This window comes from Neofelis nebulosa, chromosome 1 (genome assembly GCF_028018385.1).
Source record: "Neofelis nebulosa isolate mNeoNeb1 chromosome 1, mNeoNeb1.pri, whole genome shotgun sequence".
In the NCBI taxonomy this organism is placed as follows: domain Eukaryota; kingdom Metazoa; phylum Chordata; class Mammalia; order Carnivora; family Felidae; genus Neofelis; species Neofelis nebulosa.
The window spans coordinates 205,040,142-205,055,264 of NC_080782.1; positions in this window are offsets into that span (position 1 = coordinate 205,040,142).

A 15,123-nucleotide genomic window follows, 5' to 3' on the forward strand; every position below is an offset into this window, starting at 1 on the left:
CCTGAAAGAAAATGTTACTTTCATAAATGTTTAGGGTTTTAAAAATGCAAGCGTGTATGTTCAACTAAACTGAATTATAACAATGACAAAATAATCTGTGATACTCATACTCTTTGAGGGTAACTTCAATTTCTAAAACATCTGATTTATTTTAAAATCTTGAAAGGTTGTTTTTTGTTTTGTTTTGTTTTGTTTTGTTTTGTTTTGTTTTCAGAGAGAGAGTAAGCAAGGAGGGGAAGGTCAGAGAGAGAATCCCAAGCAGGCTCTGCACTGTCAGCGCACAGCCACATGCGGGGCTTGAACCAATGAACCATGAAATCATGATCTGAGCCAGAATTAAGTCAGACACTTAACTGACAGATCTACCCAGATGCCCCCAAATCTTGAAAGGTTTTAAAGAAGTGTCTATTACTAAAGAAAATTTATAGGAATATCAAAACTTATCAAGGAATGTGAACAAATATATTACAATCATTTTTACTTATTTTTATATTATATATTTATATTCTATAATATTTTACTTATATTTTTAATTGTTTTCTGACAATATTCTTATATATTACATACCCATATTGGTTGCATGTAAAGCTTAAATCAAAATGGTAGAATTTATGCAATTTTTGTATATTATTTTAATGAGGTTAATTCTATTTAAGATTGAAATGAGAAGTTTTCAATAACTTTATCCTGAAATTGTGCAGGATGACTCTCTGCATGTGTGTGTGTGTACAGTCAGTATACAGACTCTATACATAAACTGTTTATATATGTGTGTGTGTGTTTATATACTTATATATAATATCAGGACAAAAATTAGTGCACTTATAATTAAAAAGAAATTATGAACTTGTATATATAGTATATTCTTCATATACACTTCTTTCTGTGCTTATAGATCATTTAAGTGAAACTGAAAGGATCCTTCTTTGTAAGAAATTCTAACATTCTTAATTATTGTTATGGTTATTTCTATAATGTTATTTTAATTTTTATATGGAAACTTTAATTAATGAATCAACCAAGACAACACAGTCTTTCTCATTTAATTATACAGAAGTAACTTGATAGTCACGTAATGCTGTAGTGAATGCATTGTTTTCATATTGAGAAAATTATACTTACATTCCTGTAAAAATACTGATACAATAAATATCTGCGGATTGATTTGTTTTAGGACAAATTTGTTTTCTAGCTCTAAATATTCTTATTGGTTGAAAAAAAAACTTATGATACGAATTAAAGGCACAGGGACACCTGGACGGCTCAGTTGGTTAAGTCTCCAACTAAGGCTCAGGTCATGATCTCACAATTCATGAGTTCAAGTCCATGTCTGGGTCTGTGCTGACAGCTCAGAGTCTGAAGCCTGCTTCAGATTCGGTGTCTCCCTCTCTCTCTGCCCCTCCCTTGCTGTTTTTTTTTCTCTCACTCCCTCAAAAAATGAATAAACATTAAAAAATAAAAAAATTTAAATTGAATTTCCTTAAAAAAAAGGGCACTAAATATTTGTCAATGCTTCCACTGTCAGTTATTACTCTAAAATGATTAGTGAGCAAATCCCTATAATTTGATTTGTATTATATAGATGATTCTAATTTCCAACACTCTGTTACTATTTATGACTACAAGTTCACTAGGTTCTTTCAGCTTTAACAGTCATAGGCAGTTTTTGTTTTTCATGTTATGTTTTTTATTTATTTGTTTTTTTCTTTTATTCTTGGCTGATGTTCCTGCAACAAGCTTCAAGCAATTAAGTATTCTGGAAGAAGTGTCATGAACCTCAAGGACTCAGGCAGGATCTTGTTGTATAACAATCACTAAATGAAAGGACATTAGTAATTGTTGCTGTTGTCAAGTGTATTGTTATTAGGATCTTACATATTGTAATTGAGTTGCTATCATGTAAAGTTTGTATATCAGATGGCTGTGCATGAAAAGGAGACTATTTTCTACATAAACACAACACTATGCATTAAAAATCTAAAAGCAAGATAGAAATGTTGACCAAATAATCCGTGATTTGTCTGTCATTTGTGTCATCATTCTATTATCTCAGCCAAAAGAGATTAAGGAAAAGGACTGTAAGGAAAACTTTGCTTACTTTAAACAAACAGCTCACAGCAGTCCTTGCCTAGGAAATATCAAAACTGACTATTGTGGGTTGTTGTTTTTTTTTTTTTTTTTTGCCACAGAATTAATCATCTGGGGCTTGTAAAGAACATGTCTATTGAGCAACTCTGAGACTACAAACCCTTACTTGATATAAAGTGAAGACCCTTTCCTGATCAATGAACAATGAAACTCATTTTATTCAACTACATACAGATCAATGGACTTATTCTATCTTCTCCAGGGTACCAGTTTTAATACTTAATTAGCACAACTTTCATGAACTCTCACTTTCTAGCACTTCAATAACTGACTTTTTGCCCTCTGCAGACTAATTTTTTTAAATTGTGTATATATTGTTTGATGCAGTTAATAGACTCGACTTTGTACATTCTGGTAGAGTGCTTAGTTCATTGACTGAGTATAACTAAAAATAAGCATGTAAGGCGATTATATCCTTGCTATTATGATATGGTATGATATTTAATTTATTATATTTTTAAGCAATGCTGGTGATGAATTCTAATTGATTTTATTAACTATTAAAAAATCATGGCCTGCATTTTTAAAAACACATTTCTTTATTTATTATACAATTTCTTGGATCAGACTGCTTTTGGAATCTCTATTCCAACACCTGATAGCTTTATAACCTTAAAAAAGTATACTTAACCTGAAGTATATATCATCATATGCAAAATGTGTTACTGGATGCACTGTAAGGTTTTTGATTATATGAAAAGTTTATAAAGCATGTAGCATGGTGCCTAGAACTTACATATTATGATTTGAATCATGGAAGCACCATGATTAGTGTAAATATAATTGTATTATTAGTAATGATCCATTTTTGAAATTCTTACATTAAACAATATCTTTAATTGGCAAGGATAATCTTTATATGTAAAATCACACACACATACCAAAAAAGGAAGTGAATTTTATAATGGATTAACTCTTTATTGGTAATCTTTTGAGAAAACGATAAATTTATCTGAATCTAAATTATTTTTAATGTTTATTTTTGAGAGAGGGAGAGACAGAGTGTGAGTGGGGGTGGGGGCAGAGAGAGACACACACAGAATCCAAAGCAGGCTCCAGGCCCCAAGCTGCCAGCACAGAGCTACCAACACAGAGCCCGATGTGGGGCTCGAACCCACAAAGTGTGAGATCATGACCTGAGCCGAAGTCGGTTGCTTAACCGACTGAGCCACCCAGGTGCCCCTAAATTTATCCGAATCTAAAAGGTTTGGCTGAGTGTATACCCAAACCTGCTACATTCTCTCTGGGACCTCTTATTTAGGTAGAATTGTTAAACAGTAAAAGACAAATGAAAAAATTCCACTTTTGACATTCTCTATGCGTTAATAAGGAATTGCCTTGCCATGGTAATAATATGAGCTATTCTAAATTATTCTCCTGAAAATTTCTTATTATACAGCATCTTGTGTGTATTATTAGAGATGAAATAAATGCAATTCCCAATGCAGCTCTTCTCAGTGAGGGTCAGATACTTAATGAAGCTTCTAGTAAAGCTATACATTGAAGTATTTTCAATTAAGTGGGGAATGGGAGAAATGATTTGATGACTTAAACAATACAGAATCATTTGTAAAATTATGGAAATTACCATGGTAAAACGCTTAATAATCTGTTTGTAATATATTCAAAAAGAGCAATCCAAATGGTTAAGTTTAAAACAAGTTGCTAATATACAAAAATTAGTTAAATCAAACCAGCTGATGGAAATCTGCTCCATTAACACACATATCCCAGGCAGAAAGCCCCACTGGATGACAGAGTAAAAACAGTGTGGGTCCTAATACAAGATAGATCAATATTAACCTTATAAGGAATCTACATTTCTAGCCACAAATCTTTTTAAGAAAATGTAATATTGATAAATGACATGGAGATTTGCTTATATGCTTTTCCTTTGTAACTGACTTGTGAACAAGATTGTCTTTAATTATATCAGTGAACTAATAGTTTACATTGTTTGTTAAAGTATAAAATAGGCAACTTTGAAATCCTACATAAATGGAATTTTGAAAATTAAGTCACAGTTTTACAAAAATGTGTACAAAATGTTTACAAAAACATGTAAACTGTTGATAATGTAATATATGTACTCATCCTAGGAAATAAAATGTATCTTTGATAAGGAACTTAATGCTGTTTGCAGCAATATTTTCAAATGTAAACTTTTTTGATATAATTACACTTCCATTTCATTATGGTATTGGTAGTTGTAATATTTTTCAAATGTCTGCAACTCTAAATAAAAAGAAACTAGTCTTGAGATTTTGATTTATCCATCAAAACCACAAACTAATTCCCAAAGCTTATACATACAGTTTTTAAAATTTTATCATATTTGTCCAGCTACCTGAGAGCACTATGCCTCCTCCCTCCCTCTCTTCCTTCCTTCCTTCCTTCTTCTTTCTTTCTTTCTTTCTTTCTTTCTTTCTTTCTTTCTTTCTTTCTTTCTTTCTTTCTTTCTTTCTTTCTTTCTTTCTTTCTTTCATTTGCCTTAAGGATTTGAGACCCTTGAATTGTTACGAGTATCTAAAACCTCTAAAGCATCCTTTTTCCCTATTTATTTTTTCAGTTTAAAAGTTTGTGAAGTATTTCTATTATTAATTCAAAGAATCAAAGCACTTTCAGCTGTGCTCTGTATTGTTTGGAACAACTGAATTTCCAAAACATTCTAATTGCATCACCATTTTATCTAACTTTTTGTTAATTCAGTTGCATTGTATGCTAATTTGTAGTAGTACTATAAGGGCCTAGATAAAATTTCAAAGTTATTTTAATCCTTAGCAATGAAGTGAAGGTAACTGTGTATACAAATATAAACTCAGTGATAAAACAGTGACATTTGAAACATGGGTTAAAGACCACTCAAAAACTAAAAATGCTCAGATCCTGGTAAGGACTCTAATTGTAAGCATTTCCACTGAGATACATGAGATCTTATAAGATATGGAGCAAAGTAGGGAGATTTTACAAACTTTGACATTTGCAGAATTTAAGAATTATATATTGAGTAAACTTGGTTGCAAGTAACTGTTCCAATGTTTATAAAATTTCTAGTATTTCAGTAAATGGTTCCTATACCTATATGATATAAAATCAGCATTTGTTTGCTCTCCTTTAAAAATAAGCTATTGTGGGGCGCCTGGGTGGCGCAGTCGGTTAAGCGTCCGACTTCAGCCAGGTCACGATCTCGCGGTCTGTGAGTTCGAGCCCCGCGTCAGGCTCTGGGCTGATGGCTCGGAGCCTGGAGCCTGTTTCCGATTCTGTGTCTCCCTCTCTCTCTGCCCCTCCCCCGTTCATGCTCTGTCTCTCTCTGTCCCAAAAATAAAATGTTGAAAAAAAAAAAAATTAAAAAAAAAAAAATGCTGTTTAAAAATAAGCTATTGTTAAGTGTTTAATCAATTTTGTTACAAGATTTTAAAAAATCTGTTATTCTTTATTATTTTCTGTATATTGTAGCCAAAAGTCAAAAAGAAAATCTTCCACTAAAATCAGGAATACACAATGATGCCTACTTTAACCACTGGTGATCAACATTATACCAGAAGTTCTAATAAGAGCAATTAGGCAGGTAAAATAAATAAAAGGCATACCGAATGCCTTTTAAGAAGTTAAACTATATCTATTTGCAGATGACACGATCCTATATATAGAAAATCCTCTGAAATATCTATAAGAAAGATACTAGATCTAAGAAAAAAACTCAGCAAAGTCACAGACTGAAAAATCAACACACAAAAATCTAATGTATTTCTATACATCAGTAAAGAACAATTTGGAAATAAAATTTAAAAAGCAATTCCATTTGGGGAGCCTGGGTGGCTCAGTCCGTTGAGTGTCTGACTTGGGCTCAGGTAATGATCTCACAGTTCGCGAGTTCGATCCCCGTGTAAGGCTCTGGGCTGACAGCTCAGAACCTGGAGCCTGCTTCGTGTTCCATGTTTCCCTTTCTCTCTGCCCCTTCCCCACTCATATTGTCTGTCTCTCTCTCAAAAATAAGCATTAAAAAAGTTTTTCCTTAAATAAAAATGAATATAAAGCAATTCCATTAATAATGGCATTTACAACAAAACAATATACAACCCAATTAAAATTAATCAAATGACTTGAACAGACATTTCTCCAAAGGAGGTATACAAATGGCCAAAAAGCAAATGAAAAGATGCTCAACATCATTAGTCATTACAGAAATACAAATCAACACCACAGTGAGATACTACTTCATACCTACTGGGATGGGTAAAATTAAAAAAGAAAACAAATTCTGAAATAAGTCATACAGAGAAAGACAGATACCATATGTTTTCACTCTTATGTGGATCCTGAGAAACTTAACAGAAGACCATGGGGGAGGGGAAGGGGGAAAAAAAAGTAAGAGAGGGAGGGAGCCAAAACATAAGACTTTTAAAAACTGAGAATAGGGGTGCCTGGGTGGCTCAGTGGGTTGAGCGTCCGACTTCGGCTCAGGTCATGATCTCTCTGTCCATGAGTTCGAGCCCCGCATCAGGCTCTGTGCTGACAGCTCAGAGCCTGGAGCCTGTTTCAGATTCTGTGTCTCCCTCTCTCTCTGCCCCTAACCCACTCACATTCTGTCTCTGTCAAAAATAAATAAACATTAAAAAAAATTAAAAAAAAAAACTGAGAATAAATAGAGTTGATGGGGGGGGAGGGGAGGGGAGGGTGGGTGAGGTGTACTGAGGAGGGCACCTGTTGGGATGAACACTGGGTGTTGTATGGAAACCAATTTGACAATAAATTTCATATTAAAAAAAAAGAAAATAAAATTAAAAAAGATAAACAAGTGTAGGCAATTATGTGGAGAAATTGAATGGAAATCTGTGTGCTGTTAGTAGGAATGTAAATAGTACACAGCCACTGGGGAAAATAGGTTAACAGTTCCTCAAAGTTAAAGACAGAATTACCATATGACCCAGAAATTCTCCTCCTAGATATATACCTCAAAGAAATGAACACAAGCACTTAAACAGATATCTTTATGCCACTTCTAATTGTGGCGTAATTCATAACAGCCAAAAGGTGGAAACAACCCAAGTGTTCAACAATAGATGGATGGATGAACAAAACGTGGTGTATGTATACAAATAGAATGTTTATTCAGCCATAGAACAGAATGAAATTCTGATGCATGCGACATAACAGATGAACCTTGAAAACATTATTTTAAGTGAAATAAGTCAGGCAAAATGGAAAAAATAGTGTACCATTGTACTTGTACGAAATGCCTAGAACAGGTAAATTCTTAGAGACAGAAAGTAGGTTACAGGTTTCCAGGGGCTTGTAGAGGGGAAAAGGGAGAATTACTGCTTTTTGTGCTGTCTAAAAAGCTTTGGAAATAGTGGTAAGGATTTCACAAAATTGTGAATGGAATTAATGCCTCTAACTTGCACACGTAAAAATGATCCAAATGGCGAATTTTATTTGATATATAAGTAACACAATAAGAAGAAAAAATAAAATTCCAAAAAAAAGTTATACGTATATAAAATTCACAAGTGATGTGCAAAGAACATGAATCTCTTGAAAGGTAACATTACTTGACCACTTAGAATCAGCATACAATTAAAGTTTCTTAATTTATTTATTTTTAAATATTTATTTATTTATTTTGAGAGAGAGAGAGATCAGCAGGAAAGGGGCAGAGAGAGAATCCCAAGCAGGCTCCATACTGTCAGTGCAGAGTCTGACACAGGGCTCAATCTCACAAACCATGAGATCATAACCTGAGTTCAAATCAAGAGTCAGATGACCAACCGACTGAGCCACCTAGGTGCCCCTAAAGTTTCCTAATTTGTAGCAGCTAATTATCATCTTTGAAATAATTTATAAAGAAGTTTACCTCTAAATAAAACAGCATGTGTCTTCCCATAACTAACATATTTCTTATATGGTGGGGATATAAAACTAAAAAAGGAAAGTATTTCCCAGAAAACTTCCAAGGAAGAAATTAAGTAGGGGGAGAAAGAATGAGAGAGAGAGAGAGACAGAAAGAGAGAGAGAAATTGATAGAATAATTTTCCTGAGAGACAAGAAGAAATGTAATCCAGTACAAAGATTAGATAGAAGAAACAGCCGCTTTGTTATAACAGGATACACTGCATCCAAATGATGTAAAAATGTGTGTGTATGTTTGATTTTTGGAGGCAATGAATACGTATCTAATAGAAAATATGGAAATAGATTTTGAAGTGCACGAACAATTTTTGAAAGAGTTGAGTGAAATAGGATGAAGATTAATTGACCAGATACCTTGCATAGAATTGAGGTGATGAGGGATTATTTCAATTTTATGATGATTGTTTCATACTGGGAATAATATGTCCTGATATTTTATGTAGACAGAAATCAGATAACTTGGTTCTCCAGATTAGTGTAATGGAAAAGGAAAAAAGTATGGGGCTTTAGAATAATGAAAGAATATTATTAAAAAATGAGTCATGGAATACAACTGGAAAAATGGCACACTAAGAAAGAAGAGAATTTTTGAAATGGGAGATAGCATAAAGTTTAATGAATTAGAGCTTCTGATAAAAATCAGAGAGTAGGAGTAGCTGAACTAATTAGCTGGAAGGTGGGATATGGGATGGTTATGGTATGAATATTAGCAGAATTAATTTTCCAGCCAAAGAGCTACAGATAATAAATAGATATGCCCATGGAATGGCTGTCTGAAAGTCATGGGGAGGAGTAGTCACTGGAAACAAGATCAAAAACTGAGACATGGTATTAAATTTATGATCCACTATTGTCAACAAGAATGACAGAAACTGGGGTAGAGAGAAGGTCTGTAGTTTTAAATGTTTACAGGGTACTGATTATGAGTTTCAAAGATAATAACATCAAGGAAAGTAAAAACTTGAAAAAAACTGGCCTTAAAATGAGTATTATTACTTAGTCTTTTCATAAGGGAAAGGAAAGAATGGAGTGGCATACAATTGCCAGTCTTTTACTCATAACAGAATCCAGATCATAGACTTATTTTTCTTTCTCTGTATCTCTGTCTCTGTTTATCTCTCTCTCTGCCTCTCCATGTCTGCCTCATTCTCTTTTTGGGTGTCTGTCTATATTAATTAATTAATATCCATATTAATGGATATTCTTGAAAAACAGAAATGAAAATGAAGGACTCTGTTATGTTACCCACACACGCTTTATAATGTCCATTGCTGAAAACATATATACTCCTATATTATTAATTATCTTGAGACATACTTTTAATTTTTTTCTGGAATATATTTCTGTTGAGGAAATATCTGAGGTAAGGATTTTTTTAAAAATTGCCAGTAGAATTCAATATGGGAAATTCAAAATTCGAAATGGGAAGACATGAGCAGACATTTTTCCAAAGAAGACATACATACAGATGGTCAACCAGTACATGAAAAGATGCTCAACATCACTCATCATCAGGGAAACGCAAATCAAAACACAATGAGATACAACCTCACACCTGTCAGAATGGCTAAAATCAAGAACACAAGAAACAACAAGAGTTGGCGAGGATGCAGAGAAGAAGCAAACTTGTACACTGTTGGTGGGAATGCAAACTGGTGCAGCCACTGTGGAAAACAGCATGGAGGCTCTTCAAAAAAATTAAAAATAGAATTACTACATGATTTAGTAATAACACTACGGAGAATTTACCCAAAGAATACAAAAACACTAACTTGAAAGGATATATGCACTCCTATGTTTACTGCAGCATTATTTACAACAGCCAAATTAAGGAAGCAGCCCAAAGGCCTGTTGATATATGAATGGATAAAAAGAGGTGGTATGTATATGTACAATAAAATATTATTAAGCCATAAAAAGGAATTGAAATCTTGCCATTTTCAATAACATGAATGGGTCTAGAGTAGGTAACGCTAAGCAAAATAAGTCAGTCTGAGAAAGACAAATACCATATTATTTCACTCATATGTGGAATTTAAGGAATACAACAACTGAACAAAGGAAAAAACAGATACAAATCAAAAAACAGACTCTTAACTATAGAGAACAGATGGTTACAAGAGAGGAGGTGGGTAGGGGCATGGGTGAAATAGTTGAGGAGGGATTAAGAATACACTCATCTTTCTTTTTTAAGTCTATTTATTTATTTTGAGAGAGAGAGACAGCATGCACCAGTAGGGGAGGGACAAAGAGAGAGGGAGAGAGAGAATCCCAAGCAGGCTCTGCATTGTTAGCACAGAGCCTGACACGGGGCAAGACACAGGGCACAAACTCATGAACCGTGAGATCATGACCTGAGTGGAAATTCAGAGTTGGGCACTTGCTTAACTGACTAAGCCACCCAGGCACCCTACCAGTTAGTGAATATTTTAAAGCAGGTTAATATTGTTTAAATATGCCAAGGTGATTTCAACCAAGGTATCAATTGTTTCTTGAGGTCAATGAACATATTGAAATAGGTAGGGTTTAAGAAGAGGGAAAAGTTAAAAAGAAAACCAACAACTACCAGAAAAAGTGTTTAATAAATGCAAAGCTTGTTCAAAAAAATAAAGTATTTGTTAAGCATATTTCAGATTTTCTCTCAACATTTGTAAGGTTGTGGCTCAACATATTAATGAGCACTCTTTTCTGGCATTTTACTTTTAGTAACAACTTCAGTTGCATTTTCTAGTTACCATTTTTAGGATTATTCACTTGACAAGTCTCTGCTATGAAAACTAACAGTAAAACATGTGATGAAAGATGTCAAATCCAGTTCTGCAGATAGCCATAAATTTTACCTTTTTAATTTTTTTTTGGTGCTTCCTGAAGCTGAGAAATATAATTGGCCTATAATTGCACTATATAGAATACTAAATGAGAGAATTATAATCAACCTCCATATTACAGATATTTTCATGGACTCATGAATCACAATGATAATTTAATTAAAGAATACTCTATCTCAACACTTTCCATACAGTGTCTAATTTAATTTTTTTTACCAATGTCTCTGATAGATTTTATGGAACCAAGTCTACAAAAAAAGAAAAAACAACAAAGGACTAAAAGACCTTAAGAGATTTGCACAAGGTGACATGGCAAGTGGAAATCATATTGGGACTGAAACCCGGATGTGCCAGGTTTGCCTGAGCCAGAACCTAAATTCGTCTCTGTTTTGCGATTCACCCTAATATGCTTTCTCATACTTTCATTACTAGAAAATTATTTTCTTTTTTATTTCCTTAATAATTAAACACTAATACCCACTGAACTGCAATTTATAATAGATTTTAATAGTGCCTACAATCTGTAGCAGTCGGAATACACATTATGTTTTTGGGTTTAGATTTAGAGGGTATGAAGGAATTTTAGGAAGCCCAAGGAAAGCAACAACAATTACAATGAGAATTTTGCAGCCAGAATTATGACACCTATTGTTTCTTTTGGTTTGTTCTTTTACTCTGTTACTTCCAGTCCATTAATGTTCTACGGCAAAGTGAAAAATACTATTCCTTATAGAATCTTTTATTGCCTATAGGAAAAATTCCATCATGCCAGGATGATATTCATGTTTTCTTCTACCATGTTCACTGCATACCAAAACTCCAAAGCCATTTGGTTCATCATGTTTGTTTTTTTTTAATTATCACCACCTAGGGGTGCCTGGGTGGCTCACCTGGTGGAGCGGCTGACTTCGGCTCAGGTCAGGTTTGAGCACACCGAAGGGCGCTGTGCTGACAGCTCAGAGCCTGGAGCCTGCTTCTGCTTCTGTGTCTCCCTCTCTCTCTGCCCCTCCCCAACTCATGCTCTGTCTGTCTCAGAAATAAACAAACATTAAAAAATAAATAAGTAAATTACCACGGTCTACCTCACCTCTTGATAACTGAATTTTTACTAATCTTTCAAAGTCCAGTTCAAATTATACCTTATATATGGAAACTTCTTCAATTTTAACTCCCTCAATCAAACGTCCTCAAGCAGATTACCCTTTTGGAGTTTTTGGTGCATATCTCGTTAGTCTATTTGTGAGGATTTCTTTTGTTCTTCCGGTTACTCCCTACTCCAAAAAACAAGATCACTAGTTCCTTCCAGAGAACAAGACTTGTTTAACTTTGAACCACCCTCCAGGATATAATACTTGATAAGTACATAAAATATCTTCGCTGAAACACGAAATATTATAATCTCACTTTTGTCTTGACCTTGAATCAGCAATAATGTTATTCATCTCACAAGATTCCTGCAAAGTAATCAGAATAGTTGTGATTAAACTACTGTAGAGAGAAAGAAATTAAGTCTGTGGATTTAGTAATCTTTCCAAGGCCAAAGGACATACTCAGTTATATATAACTTTAAATTCTGGATTGGTTGGCAGTTCCGCACAGTGTTACACCATCCCTTTTAGCTCATTTGAGCCCCAGTATACAGTAATATTTATAGGTCTGCCAAACATAGAAATATATTATTGACTCATGATGCCATGATTTTAATTATGAGCCCAGATATTATCCTAGGAAATTTTGCTTAACCTTCTATTTTCCTGATTCAACGAATTTATTCATATTGAATTTAATTTTATCTGTTTATAAACAATTTAAGGAAACCATTTTATTTTCACTCTTAAACCCCATTTTATTATTCTGTCTCACTATAGTCCCTAATAGAATATTACATAGCTTTAGTCATGAGCCTTTTTTTTTTTTAATCTCGTCATTTGCAACAGCATGGATAGAACTAGAGGGTATTATGCTAAAAAAAATTAGTCAAAGACGGACAAATATCATATGACTTCACTCATATGTGGAATTTAAGATACACAACAGATGAACATAAGGGAAGGGAAGCAAAATTAATATAAAAACAGGGAGGGGGACAAAACATAAGAGACTCTTAAATACAGAGAATAAACTGAGGGTTGCTGGAGGGGTTGTGGGTAGGGGACATTAAGGAAGACACCTGGGATGAGCACTGGGTGTTATATGTTGGGGATGAATCACTGGATTCTACTCCTGAAATCATTATTGCACATATGCTAACTAACTTGGATGTAAAATAAATAAATAAATAAATAAATAAATAAATAAATAAATAAATAAAGGAACCATTCAAATTTTGCTCCTCTTCTAATCATTTTATACCTTCTGTATATAGTGAAACTACAAATGAATAAATATACTCTCTTCCAACAGGAAGACAGTGATAAAAGTACTAAAAAGCCCTACAAATAATATCAGGTTATTATTCATCAAAGGAAACTATTGTTCCCTTCACTTAGATTTAAAAAATTGTATTAAAAAGTTTTGAAAATCTTTGCATGTACAATATTTTGTGGTTAGAACTGTTGAATGTTTATTGGCCTATGTGAAAGGAATTCATCCTAAAGTCCAATTATTAAGTTAGAAATAGCCAGATCATGAAACAAATCTGCATAATTGATATGACTGCCTTCTTAGCAATCTTGGCAGAAGATCCAAAGATAGATTACAGATATAAAATTAACTATGGTATTATCCCTGTAGGTTTAAAGAACTCTCAAGGAGAGATAAGCAAGTGTTCCCTGAGTTAGGTCATGACTTGTATGTATATTAATGTTTCCTATGACTGGGAATCCTTACCTTATAAAAACTTTTGTATCTAAATTTTATTTTAATTTGAGGTCTATAGAAGGACTTAATAATAAGAAATGAATACACCCTAATAAATCTCTATCACATTTTCACACTTACCCTACCATTTTGGGGGGTATATCCCAGATAAAAACTCTCAAATATCTATCAATATAACTAATTTGTTTCTGTAATATTTTCGACAACAATAACAACAAAACAGTTCTGTAGATTCAGCAGGTAAAAGCAATAGCAGCCAAAGAATTTTGGGACTGGGCTGGATTGGCATTAGGTAGCCACAGGGAATATTATATATTTTCTGAAACTATACAGATTGCTTTAATATAAAAAATGTCCAACACATGAACATAAGAATATGTTGACACTGAATCAGACCTTTTGTCTCATATCCAGCAAAATAAACTTTTAGTGATGAGTGATTAAAAATATACAGTAAAACCTTGAATTGTGAGTAACTTGTTCTACAAGTGTTTTGCAAGATGAGAAAATATTTCTTATAAATTTTAACTTGATAAACAAGTGATGTCTTGTAATATGAATAGTACGTGATGTCAAATGTCACATGATCACAACTGAGCCAATGGTTCTTCTCTCTCTCTCTCTGTGTGAAATTGTGGGTGATTGTCTCCCATGCTCAGATGCTTGGTCTCAGGATGTGGTTGGTGTTTGGAAGAAATCAGTGATTCTTCAGAACGTTGGAAGGTGCCCACACCTGGCACTAGTGTATTTTTTGTCACTTCAAGGCACCTATGGACAGTCCTTTGCTTTCCCACACAAGAGTAAGCTTAGGAACGCTTTGCGCTTCATTCTAGGCCAGGCTGCCTGCAGATACAGACACTTTCTTCTGCTGCCTTACTGCCAGTTATATTAAATACATTATATGAAAAGAGTTTATTAATACTGTACTGTAGTCAACATCCGTGTGAGTGTATACAATGGCCCACATGCAGAATAAGATTGAAAAGAAAGGTGGCGAGAAGAAGATGATTATGGTGGTGGAAGTTAAGGAAACCACATTGAGAAGTACAAAGGAGGTATACAAGTGGCTGAAATTGCAACATTTTATAAGAAGTGTATGTCTGCATGTCATCTGCAGAGGAGGAGAAAAAGGCGAAGGAATCCCTCACTGCAAGTGAGATTGGGGAGATACGTAAAATGTGGGAGACAATGCAAAATTTTGTACAAAAGCACCACCTGAATAAGTCTGTATGTAACATTACGAGTGATGAATCTGTTTAATGACAATGCAATGTTACATTTCCGCAAAATACTCAAAAGGAGGCCAAACCAAGTGTCATCGGATAGGTTCCTCATTAAAGTTGCACAAAAAGAAAAAGATTCTATGAGCCAATAGATAGCAGTCATTCCGTTAGTGATAGTGAATGTCATCCTACAC